Genomic DNA, 21,944 nt, shown 5'->3' with positions numbered 1-21,944 from the left:
TTCCACGTCTCTAGGATTAAACCTCATCACACCTCACCCCTCTGCACTCCGGGTCCGGCGCCACCTCCTGCCCAGATCATCGACGGTGAGCCGGCTTGGACCGTGCGCCGGCTCCTCGACGTCCGACGGATGGGCCGGGGTTTTCAGTATCTGGTGGACTGGGAGGGGTACGGCCCCGAAGAACGCTCCTGGGTGAAGAAGGGCTTCATCCTGGACCCGGCCCTCCTGGCCGACTTCTACCGTCGCCACCCTGACAAACCCGGTCGTGCGCCAGGAGGCGCCCGTTGAGGGGGGGGTCCTGTTGTGTGGGCCGCTGAAGAGGAGGTACTGCTGGCCCACCACCACTAGAGGGCGCCCTGCCTGGAGTGCGGGCTCCAGGCACCGGAGGGCGCTGCCGCCTTACAGGAGCAGCCAGGATGACAGCTGTCACCCATCACTGGAGACAGCTGATCCCAATCAATAAGGAGGTATATCAGCAGGACGGCATCTCCACCTCATTTGCCGAGATATCACCTTACCAAAGAGGTAACAATCTCAGCCTACACATACCTGTGACTTTAAGTGTATTCTTGTTGATTATCTGTAGGACAGCTGACTACCAGACAGCATTTGGATAAGTACTCACCTTCCTACATTTCTTGATTGTTGTTGACGAGAGGTGGAGGTGGACTCTCCACCCTCCGTGTTGCTGGGTGCAGCCGCATCCACACCTGACTGTTTCTGTTTCCTGCCAGCAGTACCGGATCCGACGAGCGGAGGCAGTGGCCACCTGGGAATTCGGGACTTGGCGGCTCCAGTATTCCCGGGGTTCGGTGGCAGAGGAAATCGGGTTGGTTCCGGTTCGACTTGGACAGATGTCTCCTATCGTCGAGCCTGCCCACACGACACCGTTGTAATTAAGCTCAATCTCCATATTGTAATCGGTTGTATTTGTTGTGCCTGTTTCACAACAGTAAAAACAGTGTTATTTGACTCCTCCATTGTCCATTCATTTGCGCCCCCTGTTGTGGGTCCGTGTTCCTACACTTTCACAACAACCTCCTGCTGGACATGTCTGGAGTTTGTTGTAGGAAATAATTTTAATATCATATGCATGATGAAAATTAGGAGCAGGTGTAATTGAAGTTATATGTAGGTTGAAATGAGGTTGTTTCTTCCATTTCTATAGCCTCGGCACAGTGGCTACTCAGACTGTCACTGCTTGTGTTAAAGGAAAAAAAAATTATAAATGGTAATAAATCAGAGCATTGCTGTCACAGTCTAATTTGTATTCAAATGTGTATTAAATATTTTCTTTGACCTAAATCTTCATTTTGTAAAAAAAAAAAAAAAAATCCCACAAAATTGCCACACTTTGTAAAATGTTTTATGCATATAATTTGATTTTGTGCAATAAATAAATAAAAAGCAGCAATTGACAATTTGAACTACACAAACTGCTTTCTGTGAAAAATATTTTGCATACACTAATTTTATGCAAAAAAAAAAAAAAAAAAAAAAAAAAAAATCATGAAAGAAAATCATTGTTCCAAAAAAACTGTTGCATGTATGTAAATAACTTTGTGGAACACGTGTAATCAACAAAAATGTTTTGTGTTTGACTTTCACTCACTCAGAGTCACTGCTTCCTGTGTAATTAAGTTTTGCTGCTTTTCTCTCAAAATTCTCCACCAATTAAAACACCAGGGCTCCATTGATCCTCACAAAATGTTGCAAAAATGTTTGCACTGTCTGCAGCTTTGATTGGTAAAAAGTTTCAAACATTTTGCTTTGTATAAATCAGAGCATTACTGTCACAGTACCCCCAACTCAACCAACACAAGATGAATAGGTCCTCATCAAACATTCATTAGATAAGATCTAAAATTAAATGTGTAAAAGCAGTTAAAGTAGCTGCACGAGAGAGAAAGATAAAAAGCTGTGCATAGTGAATCTTCGCTCCGACGGCAGCTGATTCTCAGTGTGCAGTCCATCTCGCCAGCTACCTCATTGCTTACAGGTGTAATAACACAGAATGATCCAGTGCAGGAGTTCAGGGGCAGCTTTCAAGGAACATTCTTTCTACACTCTTCTGCAGAAACAGCAGCTCAGCTGTGGTTTTTACAGCTTTCCTCCCATTTTTAATCAAATGCGCAATGTTCAGGATTTGAGGTAAGAATACTTTTAACCCAACCCTTTTCCAAACTACTATTAATGGAATAAAGGTAAATCAGGGATCACCAACCCTGATCCTGGAGATCAGCTGCCGTGCCACTGCTGATTGGCTGCTCAGCCAATCCACAGTTAGGAAACACCAAACTTGAGAAATCATCTGTAGTGACCTCCAGCAGCAGGACTGGTGACCCTGGCAACGGTTACGTTTCATGCATCTATAGAGGAAATTTCACCTTGATATTGTAATGTTGAGGTCACATTGTGTGCTTTTGTATTTTTTTTTTTAATGGGTGCTTGCCCTGTCTCATTCCCAGAACCCGCATTCGTCTTGCTTGTTGTTCGGAGGACACTGGTACAACAAGCAGTCTCTGCATAGGTATGCTTACCCATAACTCTTTGCAAAGCACCCAAGGTTGTTTATGTGCACTTATGGAGAAGTAAAAACTGATCTTAATGCTCTTAATCCCCAAGTGCAATATTACACCTACTCAGACTGTGGTTGAACTGGGCAGGTTCCAGGTCTCACTGCCAAAATAACTACAAAGATGCAGTGGAAAAACAGGAAAGAAAGTTCATCTACATGACTGAGCAGCAGGAAAGAAACACAAATTAGCAGAGAGGTGAGGTGACAAAGGCCGGTACAGTCTACAGTGCTTCACTTTTTTACTTTTTGTTATGTTACAGTCTTGTTCCAAAAGGGAGTACATTCAGTTTTTCCCCTCAAAATTCTACTCACCACACCCCATAATGACAACATGAAAAAAGGTTTTTTATTTTGGACATTTTTGAAAATGTATTAAAAATAACCAAGAACTCACATGTACATAAATATTCACACCCTTTGCTCAATACTTTGTTGATGCACCTTTGGCAGCAATTACAGCCTTAAGTCTTCTTTAATAAGATGCCACAAGCTTGGTGCACCTATGTTTGGACAGTTTTTCCCATTCCCATTGCACAGCCATGTAGGGATGGTGCCTGGTTTCCTCCAAACATGGTGCCTGGCATTCACACCAAAGAGTTCAATCTTTGTGTCATCAGACCAGAGAATTTTGTTTCTCATTCTTCCATACAGGCCTGATTGGTGGATTGCTGCTGAGATGGTTGTCCTTCCGGAAGGTTTTCTCTCTCTCCACAGAGGAATGCTGGAGCTCTGACAGAGTGACCATCTGGTTCTTGGTCACCTCCCTGACTAAGGCCCTTCTCCCCTGATCGCTCAGTTTTGACAGGTGGTCAGCTCTAGGAAGAGTCCTGGTGGATCTGAACTTCTTCAATTTACAGATAATGGAGGCCACTGTGCTCACTGGGACCTTCCAATGCAGCAGAAATGTTTCTGTACCCTTCCCCAGATTTGTTCCTCAAGACAATCCTGTCTCAGAGGTCTACAGACAATTCCTTTGACTTCATGCTTCCTTTGTGCTCTGACATGCACTGTCAACTGTGGGACCTTGTACAACCCCAATTCCAATGAAGTTGGGACATTGTGTAAAATGTAAATAAAAACAGAATACAATGATTTGCAAATCCTCTTCAACCTATATTCAGTTGAATACACCACAAAGACAAGATATTTAATGTTCAAACTGATAAACTTTTGTGCAAATATTTGCTCATTTTGAAATGGATGCCTGCAACATGTTTCAAAAAAGCTGGGACAGTGGTATGTTTACCACTGTGTTACATCACCTTTCCTTCTAACAACACTCAGTAAGCGTTTGGGAACTGAGGACACTAATTGTTGAAGCTTTGTAGGTGGAATTCTTTCCCATTCTTGCTTGATGTACGACTTCAGTTGTTCAACAGTTCGGGGTCTCTGTTGTCCTATTTTGCGCTTCACAATGTGCCATACATTGTGCCAGTCTAGTACCCGCACTCTTTTACTATGAAACCACGCTGTTGTAACACGTGCAGAATGTGGCTTGGCATTGTCTTACTGAAATAAGCAGGGACGTCCCTGCTTAAAAAGACGTTGCTTGGATGGCAGCATGTGTTGCTCCAAAACCTGGATGTACCTTTCAGCATTGATGGTGCCATCACGGATGTGTAAGTTGCCCATGCCATGGGCACTAACACACCTCCATACCATCACAGATGCTGGCTTTTGAACTTTGCGCTGGACACAACGCCCATGATTTCCAACAACAATTTGAAATGTGGACTCATCAGACCACAGCACACTTTTCTACTTTGCGTCTGTCCATTTCAAATGACCTCAGGCCCAGAGAAGGCGGCGGCGTTTCTGGATGTTCTTGATGTATGGCTTTCGCTTTGCATGGTAGAGTTTTAACTTGCACTTGTAGATGTAGCGACGGACTGTGTTTACTGACAATGGTTTTCTGTGTTCCTGAGCCCACACGGTGAGATCCTTTACACAATGATGTGTGATGATTTGTTTGTGAACAGCTGAGCCTTTGGGGGATGCTCCTTTTATACCCAATCACGACACTCACCTGTTTCCAATTAACCTGTTCACCTGTGGGATGTTCCAAACAGGTGTTCTTTGAGCATTCATCAACTTTCCCAGTCTTTTGTTGCCCCTGTCCCAGCTTTTTTGAAATGTGTTTCAGGGATCCATTTCAAAATGAGCAAATATTTACACAAAAACAAAAAAGTTTAGCAGTTTGAACATTAAATATTTTGTCTTTGTAGTGTAGTCAATTGAATATAGTTTGAAGAGGATTTGCAAATCATTGTATTCTGTTTTTATTTACAGTTCACACAATGTCCCAACTTTATTGGAAAGACTGTGAATACTTATGTACATGTGATTTCTTAGTTTTTTTTTTTGTTTTTTTTAATATATTTGCAAAAATCTCTAAAAAAAAAAAAAAAAAAAACTTTTTTCACATTGTCATTATGGGGTGTTGTGTGTAGAATTTTGAGGGAATAAATGAATTTCATCCATTTTGGAATAAGGTTGTCACTGTCAGGATGTGAGTTTTGCCATATTTAATTTTCATGCTTGAGTTATATTGTCTTGGTTTGTTTGCTTTCTTGTATGTTTATTCTCTTGTTGAGTTTTTTTTTGTCCTGCTTGGGTTTGTCTGTCCCTGTCTCTCTTGACTGTGTCTTGGTTCTTGGTGGTGAGCGTCTCTCTCCCTCTGGCAACACCCTCATTCTGGTGCTTTCCACGCTCACCTGTTCTCAATTTGTAGCTCATCATCTGAGTGTATTTAAGCTCCTCATTCTGCTGTGCTCCTTCGCCAGATTGATGCACCTTGTGCCTTCTCTCTAGCTGTTTTTGTGTATTCTTGACCTGCTTGCCTCCTGTGTGTTTTGACCACCTGCCCATATTACCGTCCACGCCTTAGCCTGATGTTCCATGTACTTTTGCTCTTGTTGGACTGCCTTTTTGTGTACCGGACCCTGTTTACTGCTCCAGTAAACTGTTTTTACATACAGAGCTCTTTGTCGGAGTCCTGCATTTGTGTCCAGCCATTTCTGTCAGTCAGACCTGATAGTCACATAACAAAATGTGTAAAAAATGAAGCGCTGTGAATATTTTCTGGATGCTCTGTGTATATATTGAGGTGCTAATGGGCTGATGTGATGCAGGACAAATATGAATGTGCCCTCTGGCATGTGCAAAGAATGAGAAGTGACTGTAGCTTTGTGATGACAGGATAAAGCCATGAGTTGTGTCGGGATATGGTCACACGATCCCTCCATTCGGGCCGATTCACCAAAATCTTCTGCAGCTGTAGTAAGCTGTTTGGCTTGTCGGCACCCGCAGATCAGACAAAACAGCCTGCCATCACACATAGAATGGGATTACATTAAGACAGCGAAGGTTTTTAATTTCTCCTCATCATTGTGATACAGTTTTCATTGTTGCTGAAGTCTTGTGTCTAATGAAATATGCCATTGCTTTTCATGCAGCCAAAGTCTAAGAACTAAAAACACGGTGCACCATGAGAAACAAACATCTCCTGTATCACAGAGACGACAATCTCACATGAAGGAAAACTGGAAACTTTGAATGTGAACTGCAGCCAATCTCACTCCGGCATGAGTTAGCAGGAAAGTATTCAGCACTGTAAACTGAAGTCAGGGAAAGTCAAGCAAATCTGGGTCAAAGAAAGGCAGCTGGTTGGAATTAAATACATTGAACACATATGGCACTAATTAAGATCGTAGTGTTAATGGATCTAAGATGACACACAGTGAGTCGGAACGTTCTGCTTCTTTACTGTGCTGTGACTTTGGAATGATTCTCAGAAGAGCCCTGGTTCCAAAGACATCCAGTCATCACCATAGGTCACTGGTTAGAGTTCAAGTCTCACAACCACACAGGAAGACAGGAATCACCAGGACCCTAAAGACTTGGACCTTCAATCTCTGAGAAGATATCGGCATCCCCAAACACCTCAGTCAACCAACCTCATAACTCCATGAGCTCTTGCATCTCTCCATCTCAGAGGCCGAGGATCCAGACACGTGAATGTCACTACTACTGACATATATGAGTCTCAATATGCTTTTCTTTCACCTCATGCATTTACACTCCTGATGATGGAGTCCAGGAACTCACTGAAAGCCTGGATCTCAGTCTTGATCCAGACACACGGAATCCTTAATCAGCTTGTCAAGTGCTCTTATCAGCATATCCACTGATTCTGCAAGCTGGACTCTCTGGTGTTGGTGGCAGAGAAGAGAACACTGGACAAACTGCTGGACATTATGGACGATGCCAGTCACCCTCTGCACACCGTCATCAGCAACCAGAGGAGTCTCTTCAGTCACAGACTGCTCCTTGCAGGACCAACAGACTGAAAAACTCCTTTGTCCATCAGACTGTAGAACTCCTCACTCAAAGGGAGGAGGAGTAACAGGAAGACAGAGGACAGGAAGGAGAGGAACACTAGTAGCCAGTAAACCAGTAGCCATCAGTATGTTTGGTATTTATTTGCATTTTTTTTTACTTTCACTTTTGATACTCTGTGTGCTTCTTACCGTGTGTGCTGCTGTACCTGCTGTGCTTTGATTTGCTGTTTCTATTTATTTATTATCCACTGACTTTCTGCACCCAGTTTTCCTGCTGAGCGTCAGCAGATAGATCCTGATATCAGAGACAAAATGCAAACAATTAACTCACTCATGCAGTCATAAAATTGTGAATGTTGCATGCTTGAAATCCTCGTTTCTGTTTCCACAGCTTTTTTGTCTCAAGTGAGTCCCACCCCTCTGAAGCATCTTAAAACAAACAGAAGCAGTAAAATCCCCCTGTCTGCTTTTACTGACCGAGATAAAAGAAAAACATGAAACAGTATCTATACGTGAGCTGGTGAAAGCGCTCCGTTTGTTTGGTTTAACACGGCCAGAATGCCGTTTAATGACACCGGAGCTGCAGGATGAAAGCGCAAAGGCATGAAAACTCTCTACCACCCTGCAGCGTCGCACATCTGAAGAAAAAGAGAAAGTAAGCAGAAGAGGGTAAAGATGAGGACGGGATTCGTACCGGTAGGTAGATGGAGACAGATTAGAAGCTGTGCCAAAAATGAGCCTTTAATTGAATCAAGAGCCTTCAAGCATCGAATCATGAAACTCCTCAGATCAAAGGTTATATATCCATGAAAATGCCAACTTAGATTATGAACCGTCATGGAAGATGGACTCTTGAAACTCTTGCAACCTGTCCTTTAATCCTGGATGAGATATTTATGAAACCATCCTGTCTGCATTTATCTCAGGATCAGTGCAAAGAAAATCCATAATTTTATTCACATTTCTCCGAAGTCTTCCTTGAACATACAAGCTGAAAGAAACAAACGCGGCCCCTTTTAGTGACAGCTCGCTGTGAGTGTGCACCAGATCCAGAAGGCTAACAGCTAGCAGATGCCGCTAGCAGGGTCTACTAGTCCTAGGGACCACTGGTCCTAGGGTCTGCTAGTCCTAGGGTCCACTGGTCCTAATCTCTTTATATTATTTGATGGTCTATATTACAACCTAAAACTGATTGTAAAGTTCACAAATAAATGCAGTACTTTCAAATAGCTAACAAACCAGATCCAGTTTGGTTCAGTGTAAAAAATAAAACATGATTCTGTTGACATAAACCATTAATCACCTTTAATTATACTGTTGTCTATAAACCCGTTGAATTCAAAATTCCCAATAATTTAATGAATGAATGAATGTATTGTTTTGGCACACAAACTCAACAATAACAAAAAAACTAATACACAAGTGACATGTGTGACCAAAAACGGGGTGAGCAGAAGCAAAGCTTATAAATGCCCACCCCATATATACATGCATACATACATACATACTCATGACCAACCCCCAGAGCAAGCACACAGGCGACAGTGGTAAGGAAAAACTCCCTCTGATGTATTAAGGAAGAAACCTCAAGTAGACCAGACTCTAAGGGGTGAACCTCTGCTTGGGCCATGCTACAAACACATTTAACAACACAAACTCAAATCCCATTATCATAAACATATCTAGTGAAGATATATATATAATGTAATGTATAATATATATTTAATATATATAATGTAATGTATAATATATAATGTAAATATGAATGTTTTTTTAAATGTCAAACTTTTGTAACATTGCTTAACCTACTTTAGTGCAACATATAGCCTACCATAAATGTAAAAACACCTTCAGCATGCTCTCTTTAATACTAGGACTAGTAGACCCTGCGACCAGTGGGAAGTTCCCCGGAGGCGGCTAGCTGTGTTCTAGGGCTAAGGTGTTTGTACTTTCTGAGCAAATACAATAATAATAATAATACCTGATATAATTTCACTTGCTGAGCAATTAATTGTGCTAATGGACAGAGGTAACAACTCACTACAAGGCCACCATACCTCTCTATTTTCTAAAGAGAAAGTAGAGGAAAAAAGTGAGGCAACTGACAAGTGTGATCTGAAATCTCTGACAGGCACCATCAAGAGTGTTTTCCAGTATTTTGAAACTGTTGTATTATTGGTAAGATTAAATATAGTATTAGTGCCAGTTTTACTGAGGTGATACACTGTTCATAGTGTTTAATGCCTGCACCCAAAACTCTGTACCGGTTTGCAAAAACGTTCATTAATCATTCACTCTAGGTGATTTAGCTTGCTAGCCTCAGCTAGCTTGATAATGTTGATATAGGCGGGTGTGTTCGGGTTTCCCAGGTGACACCAGTCTTGCCTGTGCTCCAGCGGGAGGCGAATTTCACGCTGGACGGACCACTAATTTCTCAAATGCATAACTTTTGGTGCTCTCCAAAGTTTTGTCTTTACTGGATGGTCACATTAGCTACGAGTGACAAAGGCAAAGCAACGACCTGCCATTTATTTTCAATCGCCGAGAAGAGACCACGGTTGCTATACCGCCATCTAAGTAGGCCCAAAATATACAAGAAGTCTATTTTATACAAATACTGAGAAATGCAATCGGAGTAAAAAAAAAAGCAGCGTGACATTTCTTGCTTGCTTGCTTGAACGAAATAATCCAAGATGGTGGAATACACTCTGAAACAGCTGTATTTCTGTAAAAATCTAATATGTTTGTCATTTTTGTCACATATTTTATAAAGGTTAGCGAGAAATAAATCTAAAAAATGTAGTTTTTGTAATCAGCTAACAGCTCTGCAGTGATTTACAGGACATCTTACAGAGATGTTAGCATGCTAACTAGCGATACAGGAACATCACTTTGAAAGACATTGGAATGAAACAAATCAAGTGAACTTTGGTTCCGTTACGCAGTCAAGCGTGAAGTTAAAAACTCACAGTGACAGTCAGGTTTTTCCACCCTTTATCATCTGTCATTACCCATTGTGCACATTAATGCTAAGTAACCACGAGCTAGCCACGCCGCGAGAATGCTCATCAAGCGACAAACGCCAACTGCTTATCGCTCTCATTTATACCTAATGTGACGGTATAGGGTTAGCGTGGATGGATCTCTGAATGCGATTTCCATCACAACCGCAGGAGGGTGGAGACTTTAATAGCAACGTCCTGTCCAAACGTAACCTTTGCATTTTGATAGCGTCTCCGCACGTCAGAACCAGTCCATTCTGTTTCCTTTTAGTTCCTCCAGTGATTTTTATTTCCTCACACCCCCCTCCCCCTATACATTATTTTTCACCACGTTCCTTGTGCCAGGCTTGTAAACCTCTTTCCTTTCTTCCTTCCTTCCTTCCTTACGTCTCCCCCAAGAAAGTGATGGGAAGTTCTTTCCTCCGAAACACCAAGTGGAAACACTGCGAGCTGCACTTCTATTCAGACTGCAAGGACGTCCATCAGTCATCACTTCATCCACGCTCAGGAAGCAGGTCCAACACCACGGTGTTGTATTAAACTGCTCGTTGTTTTCACCTCTGGGTGTAGACCGAACTTTATTTTGCTAGTGGGCTCTTCTGGCCACCGTACCTTTTGCCTGTAAAACATTTTTTTTCTTTTCATAGTATTTTTTTTTTCCAGTATCAGTACTTTGGCTTCTGATAACTAGTTTTTAAGGTTGTTTTGTTAATTCAAATGTTGAAGCTGTAAATTCTTTTTCAGATGTTTTTGTAGTAAACACGAAAAAAACGTTTAGTTTTCACTTCTTAGAAACAATGATCACAGTCAGAGTGAGTCACAAGTTTATTCTGATGTACAGCTCCATTTAAAATTAAAAAAAAAAACTGAAGTTTGCAGGATTTTAGTGAAGAAAAGCCTCAAAAGCAGTGACTCATTCTGTCAGCAAACAGGCTCCACATTCACTACAGAGACTTTTTCCTCCACCTGTTCCAGTTTGTGGGGAAAAGTTTCCAAAGTCTTTGGAATCCAGAAAGGAGCTTGCCGAGTTCCAGTCTGTTGTCTGGAGTTTCTCAAAAGGCTCATTTATACGAGCAACAGCATGAAGTAAAAGAAAACAGAGAAAAAGCAGCCACACACATATCAAGTCTGTTTGATCAGGGAGGTTAAATTAGACAGAAAATAAGAAATAATCAGTTTTCGAGTTGTTGTGGCCAGCCCTTTGGCTGCCTCTCTCCCCTTCCCTTTTTCTGTTTTCCCTCCAGGTGGCGCGTTGCAGAGCCAAGGAACACCTGTTGCCCATCAGCTACTCGCACCTGAGGCTCATCTGTGGCTCATCAGGAGTGGGTTACTTAAACCCCGGCTTTAAGCTCAGTGACTTCTGGATTCTACAGGTGTCTCTCCATGAGAAATCCATGACCTTGTCTATGCTGACGCGTCCATGCACGCTGACATCTGAGCTTTCCACAGCTCATCTCAAGGTAACCTGGCCAACTCTCTGCACTATGTCACTTTAGACATCAGTGACTGATACTGAGACCGCGATTCATGCTTTTGTTTCTTCTAGACTGGATTATTGCAATGTCCTATTTTCAGGATTACCACAGTCTACCATTAGGGGTCTCAACTGGTTCAGAATGCTGCTGCCAGAATGTTGCTGCCAGACTTTTGACACAAAGCACGAAGCAGGAAATTTGACCACATTACATCCATTCTGGCGTCTCTTGACTGGCTGCCTGTCTCTGTGAAACCAGATTTTAAGGTTCTCCTACTATCAATCAATCAATCAATCAATTTTTTTATATAGCGCCAAATCACAACAAACAGTTGCCCCAAGGCGCTTTATATTGTAAGGCAAGGCCATACAATAATTATGTAAAACCCCAATGGTCAAAACGACCCCCTGTGAGCAAGCACTTGGCTACAGTGGGAAGGAAAAACTCCCTTTTAACAGGAAGAAACCTCCAGCAGAACCAGGCTCAGGGAGGGGCAGTCTTCTGCTGGGACTGGTTGGGGCTGAGGGAGAGAACCAGGAAAAAACTAGCACATAAAATTGTTCACAGACTGGCACCTTCCTACCTGGCTGACTTAATAAAACCCTACGTTCTGGCCCGGGCCTTGCACTCACAGGAGGCAGGACTATTTTGTGTTGCTAGGGTGAAAAAAACGTCTACGAGGCAACAAGCTTTCTCTTATGGGGCCCCCTTTCTGTGGAACAGTCTTCCAGCATTTATAAAGCAGTCAGATTCTGTGGACACTTTTAAAGCCAGATTGAAGACACCTTTGTTCTCCATTTCGTTTAGTTAGCATAATTGTTACTATGCTTTTTATTGTTATTGTTTTTATTTCTTTTACTCTTTTAATTGTGCTTTTAATTGATTTTAATTTGTTTTTGGGTTGTTTGTATGAAGCGCCTTGAGACGATGCTGTCGTGAGTTGGCGCTCTACAAATTATATAAATTGAATTGAAAATTGGAACTCTCCGGCTCTCAGCTCCAGAACGCATAGCTCTGCCACACTTCAGTTAAGTTCCTGCATGCCTGAGAGCCTGTTCTCACGCTGCTCCTGTTTGTGACTGTGCATGACTAAGAACTGTCTCAAGAACTGTTTTCCACTGTATGAACTCTGATATTGAACCGCTAAGAACTTTCCAAGTTGTTTCTAAAACTCAAGTCCTGCATAATTGGAACTACATCACAAGACACACAGCTTCTGACCTCTGAAGATATTCATGAACTGTTAATGATTCCTGAACATTTCCAGAACTGTGAACATTCCTGTTTTGAGCCTTCAGTGAACTGTCTGTTGTTAAAGGCTTCAGTATTACGAGTGCAATCACTCACCTCCTCTCTCCTCTGTTCTCCTAGTTCCTGTTGTCAGCTCTGTGCGACCCACCTGGCCCCGACTCCAGTTCCATTATATATATATATATATATATATATATATATATATATATATATATATATATATATATATATATATATATATATATATATATATATATATATATATATTTGGCCAATTCCTAGAACTCTTCCTTGGAGGCCCTGAGGTGTTCCCAACCCAGCTGGGAAAGACAAATCCTCCAGCGTGTCCTGAGTCTTCCCCAGGGTCTCCTCCCAGTTAGACATGACCGGAAGCCCTCCTTAGGGAGGCGACCAGAGAGAATCCTCACTAGATGCCCAAACCACATCAGCTGGTTCTTTTTGATGGGAAGAAGCAGCGGCTCTACTCGGAGTCCCTCTGGGATACTTGAGCTTCTCACCCTGTCCAGGAGTGTAAACCCAGAGGTATCTTGTGTCCACGACCTTACTGTTTTGGTGATAAAATTCATGACTACAGGAGCGTAAATTAACTGGCAAATTGAGTCCCACCTTCTGGCTCAGCTCCTTCTTCACCATGTCAGTCCGGTACAGCTTCCAAACAACAACAGACGCCGCCTCAATCTGTCGATCAATCTCATGCTCCAATTTACCCCCAGTCACGAACAAGACCCCAAGATACTTAAACTCCTCCACACGGGACAATAAGTCTCCCCTGACCCCTGAAATGTTAAGTATCAATAATGATATGATACTTCAAAACTGCACCCAATCTAAAAAAAAAAAAGGAAATATTTATGCACTACAGATTTACTTGCAGTTTTTTCCTCTCTGACATAATATTGGAGGCACTCATGATGAGGGAGGAGAGCAAAAACATGCTGTTTTATATATATATTTTTTTTTTTAGTTTTTGAAAAAAAAAAAAAAATCTCATTTAATGACTATGTACTGTAGCGGTGAATTCCACAATTTTAAAGAAAGGACACTAATCCCAATGAGGAGGTGGCAGTGTCATCACAAATTTGGGGTGGGAGGATCATGTGATCTTGGAGTGCTTTGGGATCCTCTATGAGATGCTGCAGGATGTGGCTTTAAATGGGGGACGTATGAGTATCAGGAACACATTAGCAGATACACTTAGTCCTCAAATGGACTCAGCTCTGTTCTCTGCTGCACGCCCCCCCCCCCCCCCCCCCCCGAGCTGCCAAACCACAACTTTATTAACTACAAAAGAGGAAAATGATACAAACGTCAAACTCCAAAAAGGCTGAAGATGTGATGAAAATGAGTGAAAGTAGCTGCTGTGATTAAATCTGCATGCTGAGATTAATTAAATTACAAAAATAAAATCCATATTTGAAGCATTTGCAATGGCAGCGATCCCACAGGAATTTACCACACCCTGCATCCATCTGGAAATCGATGCACACGTCCGCTCAGGCTTCCTGTAAGTGAGCAGGGAGCAGCAGATACCATCAGACCCTCTGGCATGAGTCAGGATGGCACTGCTCAGAGCACAAGATGCTTATCAGGCAGTGCACGCGTGGCACTTACATTTACACACACACACAAACACACACACACACAGAGTTGTATGTGTACATGCTGCACAGTATTCAGCCTCAAAGTGCATAGAAACACTATGTGCAGTATGGTGGCTGGGAAGTGCAAATTTGCATGTTGAGGAACACATTTTTTCAACTTACCAGCCACTGAAGAGCAAAACGAATTCAGTTTGCATGTTCTCCCTGTGTTTGCGTGGGTTTCCTCCGGGTGCTCCGGTTTATTCACACATTTAAAGACATGCAGAAGAGATCTCAATCTCAATGGGACTAACCTGGTTAGATAAAGGCTAAAATAAATTCAAATAACGCTCACCCTTCTCTTAACTCTAACCTAACCATAACCCCCATACTCCTGTCACCCCACATTTTGTGCCCCTGTCACGAAAACTGCCCCGTTTTCATGCCCCCATCACAAACCTATAGATTAATGTGCTTATCCTAATGCCGTCACAAACTGTGGTGAGACTGGGCTGTTGGAGCAGTTTTCATTTCAAACACTGTCTGATGCAGCAGTGCTTTTATCATTATTTTTAATTAAATTTATCATCATCTATTTGGATTATTACAAAGACAACTCATATTTTGTTTGACAAGTATTGCATCTTGAGAAAACAGCAGCCTGGCCAGTGGCCATACAATGTGTTTGTCCAGCAGGCAGGATCATGTTCAGGACCCCGGTAGCAAGAAAGCACCAAGGACACACCCATTTTTCATCATGGCTGCAGACTGGAACTGTTCTCTAACTTGGTTGTTGCCATCCAGTACCCAGAGCTGTTCTATGGTCTGATTGGATGCAGTGCAGTGATGGGTGGTATCAGAATGTATTCCCAGACCTGACCTGACAAGGGCACACGTTCCTCTGCCACACAGAGTAATGATGGTCAACGCCATTATTAGAGGGAGTGGTCAGGAGCCGTGACCCAAATTCAACTGACTGAAGGAGGAATTCAAGCATTGAAACGTGATAAAGTAGTAGTTTATGGAAAATGGGCCAAAGTCTTAATTTTAGTGTCACATTGCTGGAAATATATCAGTTCCTTGTGGATCTAATGGAAAACTGGGGGGGAAAAAACCCCTGAAGTGCTACTATGATGGAGGAAAATAACAAAATTCAACCACGACTCAGTTGAACTTCAATTTATTTCATTTATGTAGCGCCAAAGCACAACAAAGCTGCCTCAAGGCACTTCACACAAATCAGGTCTAACCTTACCAACCCCTAGAGCAGGGGTGGGCAATGAGGGCCGAGACACTGCAGGTTTTCCTTGCAACCAGTCACCTCAGCAGGTGGGTTGCTGATTAGCTTCTCCCCTGAGAATAAACACCTGATCTTTAATGAAATCACCTGCTGAGGTGATTGGTATACTTTATTGATCCCAATGTTGTGAAAAGTGTAGGAACACGGACCCACAACAGGGGGTGCAAAAGAACGGACAATGGAATAAGCCAAATATAACAATTTAATGTTGTGAATGTGCACAACAGAGCAACAGACAACACAATTGAGATCACCAGTCATAAGTTACGGTGGTGTGTGAGCAGGCTCGAGGATAGGAGACACCCGTCCAGAAAAGAGCCAGATCCCACGCTCCTTCCACTCCACCGGACCTGAAGCAATCCTGGAGCCACCAAGCACTGGGTCCCCAGGTGGCCACTGCCTCCGGCTGTCAGATCGGGTACTATCGGTAGACGATTTCTCGGCAGTGAGGTGAAGATGCTGCCCGGCTCTTATGGAGGTGTGGAAGATGATGATGAGTGACAGCTGGTGTTGTTGATGAGTGACAGCTGCCACTCCCGGTGCTCCGGCACCCTCACGTGCCTGAAGCCCGCACTTCAGGCAGGACGCCCTCTGGTGGTAGGCCAGCAGTACCTCCTCTTCAGCGGCCCAAACAACAGGACCCCCTCTCAACGGGCGCCTCCTGGCGCCCGACCAGGCTTGTCTGGGTGACGGGAATAGAAGTCGGCCAGGAGGACCGGGTCCAGGATGAAGCTCCTCTTCACCCAGGAGCGCTCTTCGGGTCCATAACCCTCCCAGTCCACGAGATACTGGAATCCCCGGCCCTTACGACGGATGTCCAGGAGCTGGCGAACAGTCCACGCAGGCTCCCCGTCGATGATCCGGGCAGGAGGCGGCGCCGGTCTAGGGGCACAGAGGGAAGAGGTGTGGTGAGGCTTGACCCGGGAGACATGGAATACTGGATGGATCCGCAGTGAAGCTGGTAGCCTCAGCTTCACCGCGGCAGGACTGAGGACCTTGATGATGGGGAAAGGGCCAATGTACCGATCCTTCAGTTTGTGAGATTCCACCTGTAATGGGATGTCCTTTGTTGACAGCCAAACCTCCTGCCCGGGCTGGTATGCAGGGGCTGGGGACCGCCGGTGGTCTGCATGGGCCTTGGCCCTCGTGCGGGCTTTGAGCAGGGCAGAGCGGGCAGAGCACCACACCCGACGGCACCGCATCCGATGGGCCTGGACCGAGGGCACCCCGACCTCTCCCTCCACTAGCGGGAACAATGGGGGCTGGTACCCCAAACACACCTCAAACGGGGAGAGGCCGGTGGCAGACGAGACTTGACTGTTGTGTGCGTACTCGATCCAGGCCAGATGGTTGCTCCAGGCCGTCGGGTGCGCCGAGGTCACACAGCGAAGGGCCTGTTCCAACTCCTGGTTGGCCCGCTCTACCTGTCCGTTGGTCTGGGGATGGTACTCGGACGAGAGGGTCACGGAGGCCCCCAGTTTTCTACAGAAACTCCTCCAGACCTGTGAGGAGAACTGGGGACCACGGTCAGAGATGACATCGGATGGAATCCCATGCAGACGCACGACGTGGTGGACCAGGAGGTCTGCAGTCTCCTGGGCCGTCGGGAGCTTCGGGAGGGCCACGAAGTGGGCCGCCTTGGAGAACCGGTCCACTATCGTGAGGATGGTGCTCATGCCCTGGGATGGCGGGAGGCCCGTGATGAAGTCTGGCCTCTGGTGGGACGTAGAGTCTGTTCCTAGGGCCGGTTCCCGGGTCCGGGTTCCGTGTCAGGGCCTCCCGGACATTCTTCTCCACGTCCCAGGTGAGGGCTGCCACGATAGTGGACTTGGGGATGATAGGTTCCGGTGGATCTGACAGCTCGACCTTGACCTCCTCTTCATGGACCCGGGACAGGGCATCAGATCGCTGGTTCTTTGTCCCGGGACGGTAAGTAATCCGGAAGTCAAATCGCCTGAAGAACAGTGACCAGCGGGCTTGCCTGGGGTTCAGACGCTTGGCGGTCCGAATGTACTTCAGGTTCCGATGGTCCGTGAAAACTGTAAATGGTACCGCAGCTCCCTCCAACAGGTGTCTCCACTCCTCAAGAGCCTCTTTCACCGCAAGAAGTTCCAGATTGCCAACGTCATAGTTCCGCTCCGCCGGGGTCAACCTGCGGGAAAAATAGGCACATGGATGGAGAACCTTGTCGGACTCTCCGCTCTGGGACAGCACAGCTCCTATCCCTGAGTCAGAGGCATCCACTTCAACAACAAACTGGCGATTGGGATCGGGCTGCACCAGAACGGGTGCAGACGAGAACCGGCGTTTCAACTCCCTAAACGCGGCTTCGCACCGATCCGACCAGGTGAAGGGGACTTTAGTGGAGGTCAGGGCTGTCAGGGGGCCAACTACCTGGGTATTACGCTTAATAAACCTCCGGTAGAAATTAGCAAAGCCAAGGAACTGTTGCAGCTTCCTATGGCTCGTCGGTTGGGGCCAATCCCTCACCGCCGCAACCTTGGCCGGATCGGGTGCGACAGAGTTGGAGGAGATGATGAACCCCAGGAAGGACAAAGAAGTATGGTGGAACTCGCACTTCTCGTCCTTCACAAACAGCCGGTTCTCCAACAACCGCTGCAGGACGTGAAGGATCGTTACTGGGATGCGTGCTGATCTACGGGCTTTTCCCGAATGGATGTTATGACCCACCCTTAACCCAGTCTCTAAGGGCGGGCATTGAAGTTTAACCGTTTGGGGCAGTTTCTTTGTATGTGCTCATCAGAGCCGCAGAAAAAACACTCCCCGCGAGCCAGCCTCCGTTGTCTGTCATGTGATTTTACTTTGGCCCTGCTCGTGTCCATAGCTTCGTCAGCAGGGGGAGCTGTGGTTCCACGGGGCTCTCTGACTGTGGAGCATGGAGACGGCGGCACCCTTTCGGACCCGGAAGGAAGAGGGACGGCTCGTGCCCGGCCACGCCCTTCGCCCCGCTCCCGACGGTGTTCTTCTAACCGGTTGTCTAACCGTATAACCAGGTCAACAAGCCCGTCAAAATCCCGCGGCTCATCCTTAGCCAGCAGGTGCTCCTTCAGGACCGGAGACAGTCCGTTTACGAAGGCGGCGCGGAGTGCAACGTTATTCCAGCCGGACCTCGCAGCCGCGATGCGGAAGTCGACTGCATAGGCAGCTGCGCTCCGACGCCCCTGTCTCATCGACAGTAGCACAGTTGAAGCGGTTTCTCCTCTATTGGGGTGATCGAACACGGTTCTGAACTCCCTCACAAACCCATCATATGTCTGAAGGAGCCGTGACTTTTGCTCCCAGAGCGCTGTAGCCCAAGCGTGTGCCTCGCCGCGAAGCAGGTTTATTACATAAGCTACCTTGCTAGCATCAGTCGCGTACATAACTGGACGCTGTGCGAAGACGAGCGAACACTGCATAAGGAAATCCGCGCACGTCTCCACACAGCCTCCGTACGGCTCTGGGGGGCTTATGTATGCTTCCGGGGAAGGTGGGAGGGGTCGTTGAACGACCAGTGGAACGTCAATGTTGCGCACAGGGTCTACGGGAGGGAGAGCCGCAGCGGCGCCCGGAGGGCGCGCTTCCACCTGCGCGGCGAGAGCCTCCACCCTGCGGTTCAGGAGGACGTTCTGCTCGGTTACTAAATCCAACCGAGCAGTGAAGGCGGTTAAGATTTGCTGCAGCTCTCCTAACACGCCTCCTGCCAACGCCTGTGCACCCTGTGCTTCCATTGGCGGTTCAAGCGATGGTTGACGCCCCTCGGGATCCATGACGCTGGCCGAGAAATCCTGTTGTGAAAAGTGTAGGAACACGGACCCACAACAGTGGGCGCAAATGAATGGACTGTTGGGAAAGTGTAGGAACACGGACCCACAACAGGGGGCGCAAATGAACGGACAATGGAGAAAGTCAAATCACAAAGTTTTACTGTTGTGAACTCACACAACAAACACAACAGATTACAAATACAGCAGTAACCGAATTCCAAAGGTGTCGTGTGGGCAGGCTCGACGATAGGAGACGTCTGTCCGAGTCGAACCGGAACCACCCGATTTCCTCTGCCACCGAACCCCGGGGATACTGGAGCCGCCAAGTCCCGAACCCCAGGTGGCCACTGCCTCCGCTCGTCGGATCCGGTACTGCTGGCAAGGAACAGAAACAGTCAGGTGTGGGTGCGGCTGCACCCAGCAACACACAGGGTGGAAACACCACCTCCACCTCTTGTCAGGAAAATACAGGTGAGTGCAGGAATGTGAGTACTTATCCAAAATACAGTCTCCTGCTGTCTTTTCTCTTTCTGTGTAAAGGCAAAAAGTATTTAATGGTCAAAAGATGATCTGTTTGGCTGGATACGTTACCTCCTTGGTAGAGCGATATCTCGGCAATGAGGTGGAGATGCCGTCCTGCTGATATACCTCCCTGTTGATTGATATCAGCTGTCTCGTCTCAGGTGATGGGTGATAGCTGTCACCCTGGCTGCTCCTGTGAGGCGGCAGCGCCCTCTGATGCCTGGAGCCCGCACTCCAGACAGGGCGCCCTCTGGTGGTGGTGGGCCAGCAGTACCTCCTCTTCAGCGGCCCACACAACACGGACAATGGAATAAGCCAAATATAACAATTTAATGTTGTGAATGTGCACAACAGAGCAACAGACAACACAATTGAGATCACCAGTCAAATAAGTTACGGTGGTGTGTGAGCAGGCTCGAGGATAGGAGACGCCCATCCAGAAAAGAGCCGGATCCCACACGCCTTCCACTTGTTGTATGAGTGATGCCATGTTTTGTGCATTTCTTGTCATGGTCTGCCTTTGTCCTTGCCCTTTTTAACTTCTTGTTTGTAGTTTGTCTGTTTTCCCTCCAGGTGGCACGTTGCAGAGCAGAGGAACACCTGCAGCTCATCTTCTCCTTGCAGCTGACGCTCATGAGCTCCTGATCAGGAGCCGGCTACTTAAACCCCAGCTCTGAGCTTAGTCTTTGCCAGAGTCTTCGGTGACTCTGACCCGCAAGAGTTGTCTGTGACTCTCCGTGACTTTCCATGATACTCTGTGAGCCTTCCATGAGAAATTCATGGCCCTGTCTACGCTGACGCTTCCATGCGCTCTGACGTCTGAGCTTCCTGCAGCTCATCTCAAGGTAACCTGGCCACCTCTAATTAACATATTAGAGCTCATTGATCTTTTGGTGTTTCCAGATGCTTTCCTGCCCAGCTTCCATGCTTCGTGCTCCTGGTTCCCACGCCTCCTTCTGCACAATGTCACTTTGGAACTCATCTGCTCTCAGCCTCAGACCGCACAGCTCTGCCAGCGTTCAGCTACGTTCCTGCATGTCTGTGAGATCCTGTTCTCATGCTGCTCCTGTTTGTGACTGTGCATGACCAAGAACTGTTTCCAAGAACTAATTCCAAGAACTGTTTTCCAAGAACTGTATGAGCTCTGATGTAGAACCACTAAGATCTTTCCAAGTCATTTCTAAAGTCAAGTCCATCTTAATTGGAACTGTGTCACAAGACGCACAACAGCTGGCCTCTGAAGACAATTCATGAACTGTGAATGTTCCTGCCTTAAGCCTACAGTGAACTGTTGTGTTGAGGACTTCCAGTGTTACGAGTGCTATCACTCACCTCTGTTCTCCTCCGTCCTCCTACTTCCTCGGCACTCTGCGTCCCACCTGGCCCCGGTTCCAGCTCCATATACTCCAGCTTGTTTTCAGACTCCCAAGTCTGTCCCTGTGTGCACTGCGACTACCGAACTTCCACCACTATATGTGGGCCCGGTCTCGGCTCAGCAGGCTTCCTCCAGCTCAGCACCTCAGTTATTTATTATTGTAAATGAAGCTCTCTTCGTTCACAACCTGTTCTGGTTCTTTCTCCCTACTGTTTAAGTCCGTCACCTGTACCGGTCCGGTCCCGTCCAGACCTCTATCCACAACATTTCTGTCCCGTATACGTTCTGCTTCAGTGAACAGCTCTGTTAACTTTTTGTAAAATGCATCTCTGATATGAGGAAAATAAAAACTGTTGAAACTGTTCTTACTGTTGCAGTCATAAACATTCATGATTTGTGTACTAATGTGTGACTTGAGACAAGAAGTTTTAAAGTGCAGGAAACAGAAGACAACATTGGCTACATGATATCACCAAAATCATCTTTTTTGTTTTGCACACTAGTAGCTTTTGTCATTCCCCACTGGAGTAAACTGTGATAAAGCAGATGGTCACCCCACTGAGTCTGGTCTGCCTGAGGTTTCATCTTGTAATCACAAATCATCAGAGGAAGTTTTTCTTTGTCACTAATGCCAGGGTGCTTGCTCAAGTGGTGACTGCGGTTTAAACATTACTCCTGGATGTCTTCTGTTTCCTTGTGGGATAAAAGGTAATTTTCACCAACGTGACATGAT

At 45.9% G+C, this 21,944-nt stretch overlaps 1 long non-coding RNA gene across 1 annotated transcript; it reads left to right on the top strand.

Annotated features, from left to right (window-relative positions):
• Window positions 1–1,558: 1,558 nt before the first annotated feature.
• LOC117523983 lies at window positions 1,559–21,544 on the top strand. Its single transcript, XR_004564663.1, has 3 exons — window positions 1,559–2,530; window positions 10,320–11,380; window positions 20,740–21,544. It is a non-coding gene; the product is annotated as an uncharacterized LOC117523983 (long non-coding RNA).
• Window positions 21,545–21,944: the final 400 nt, after the last annotated feature.

Source organism: Thalassophryne amazonica, chromosome 13 (genome assembly GCF_902500255.1).
Source record: "Thalassophryne amazonica chromosome 13, fThaAma1.1, whole genome shotgun sequence".
NCBI classification, from domain to species: Eukaryota; Metazoa; Chordata; class Actinopteri; order Batrachoidiformes; family Batrachoididae; genus Thalassophryne; species Thalassophryne amazonica.
The sequence above is the reverse complement of the archived record's forward strand: the minus strand, read 5'-3'. Positions and strand labels throughout refer to the sequence as shown.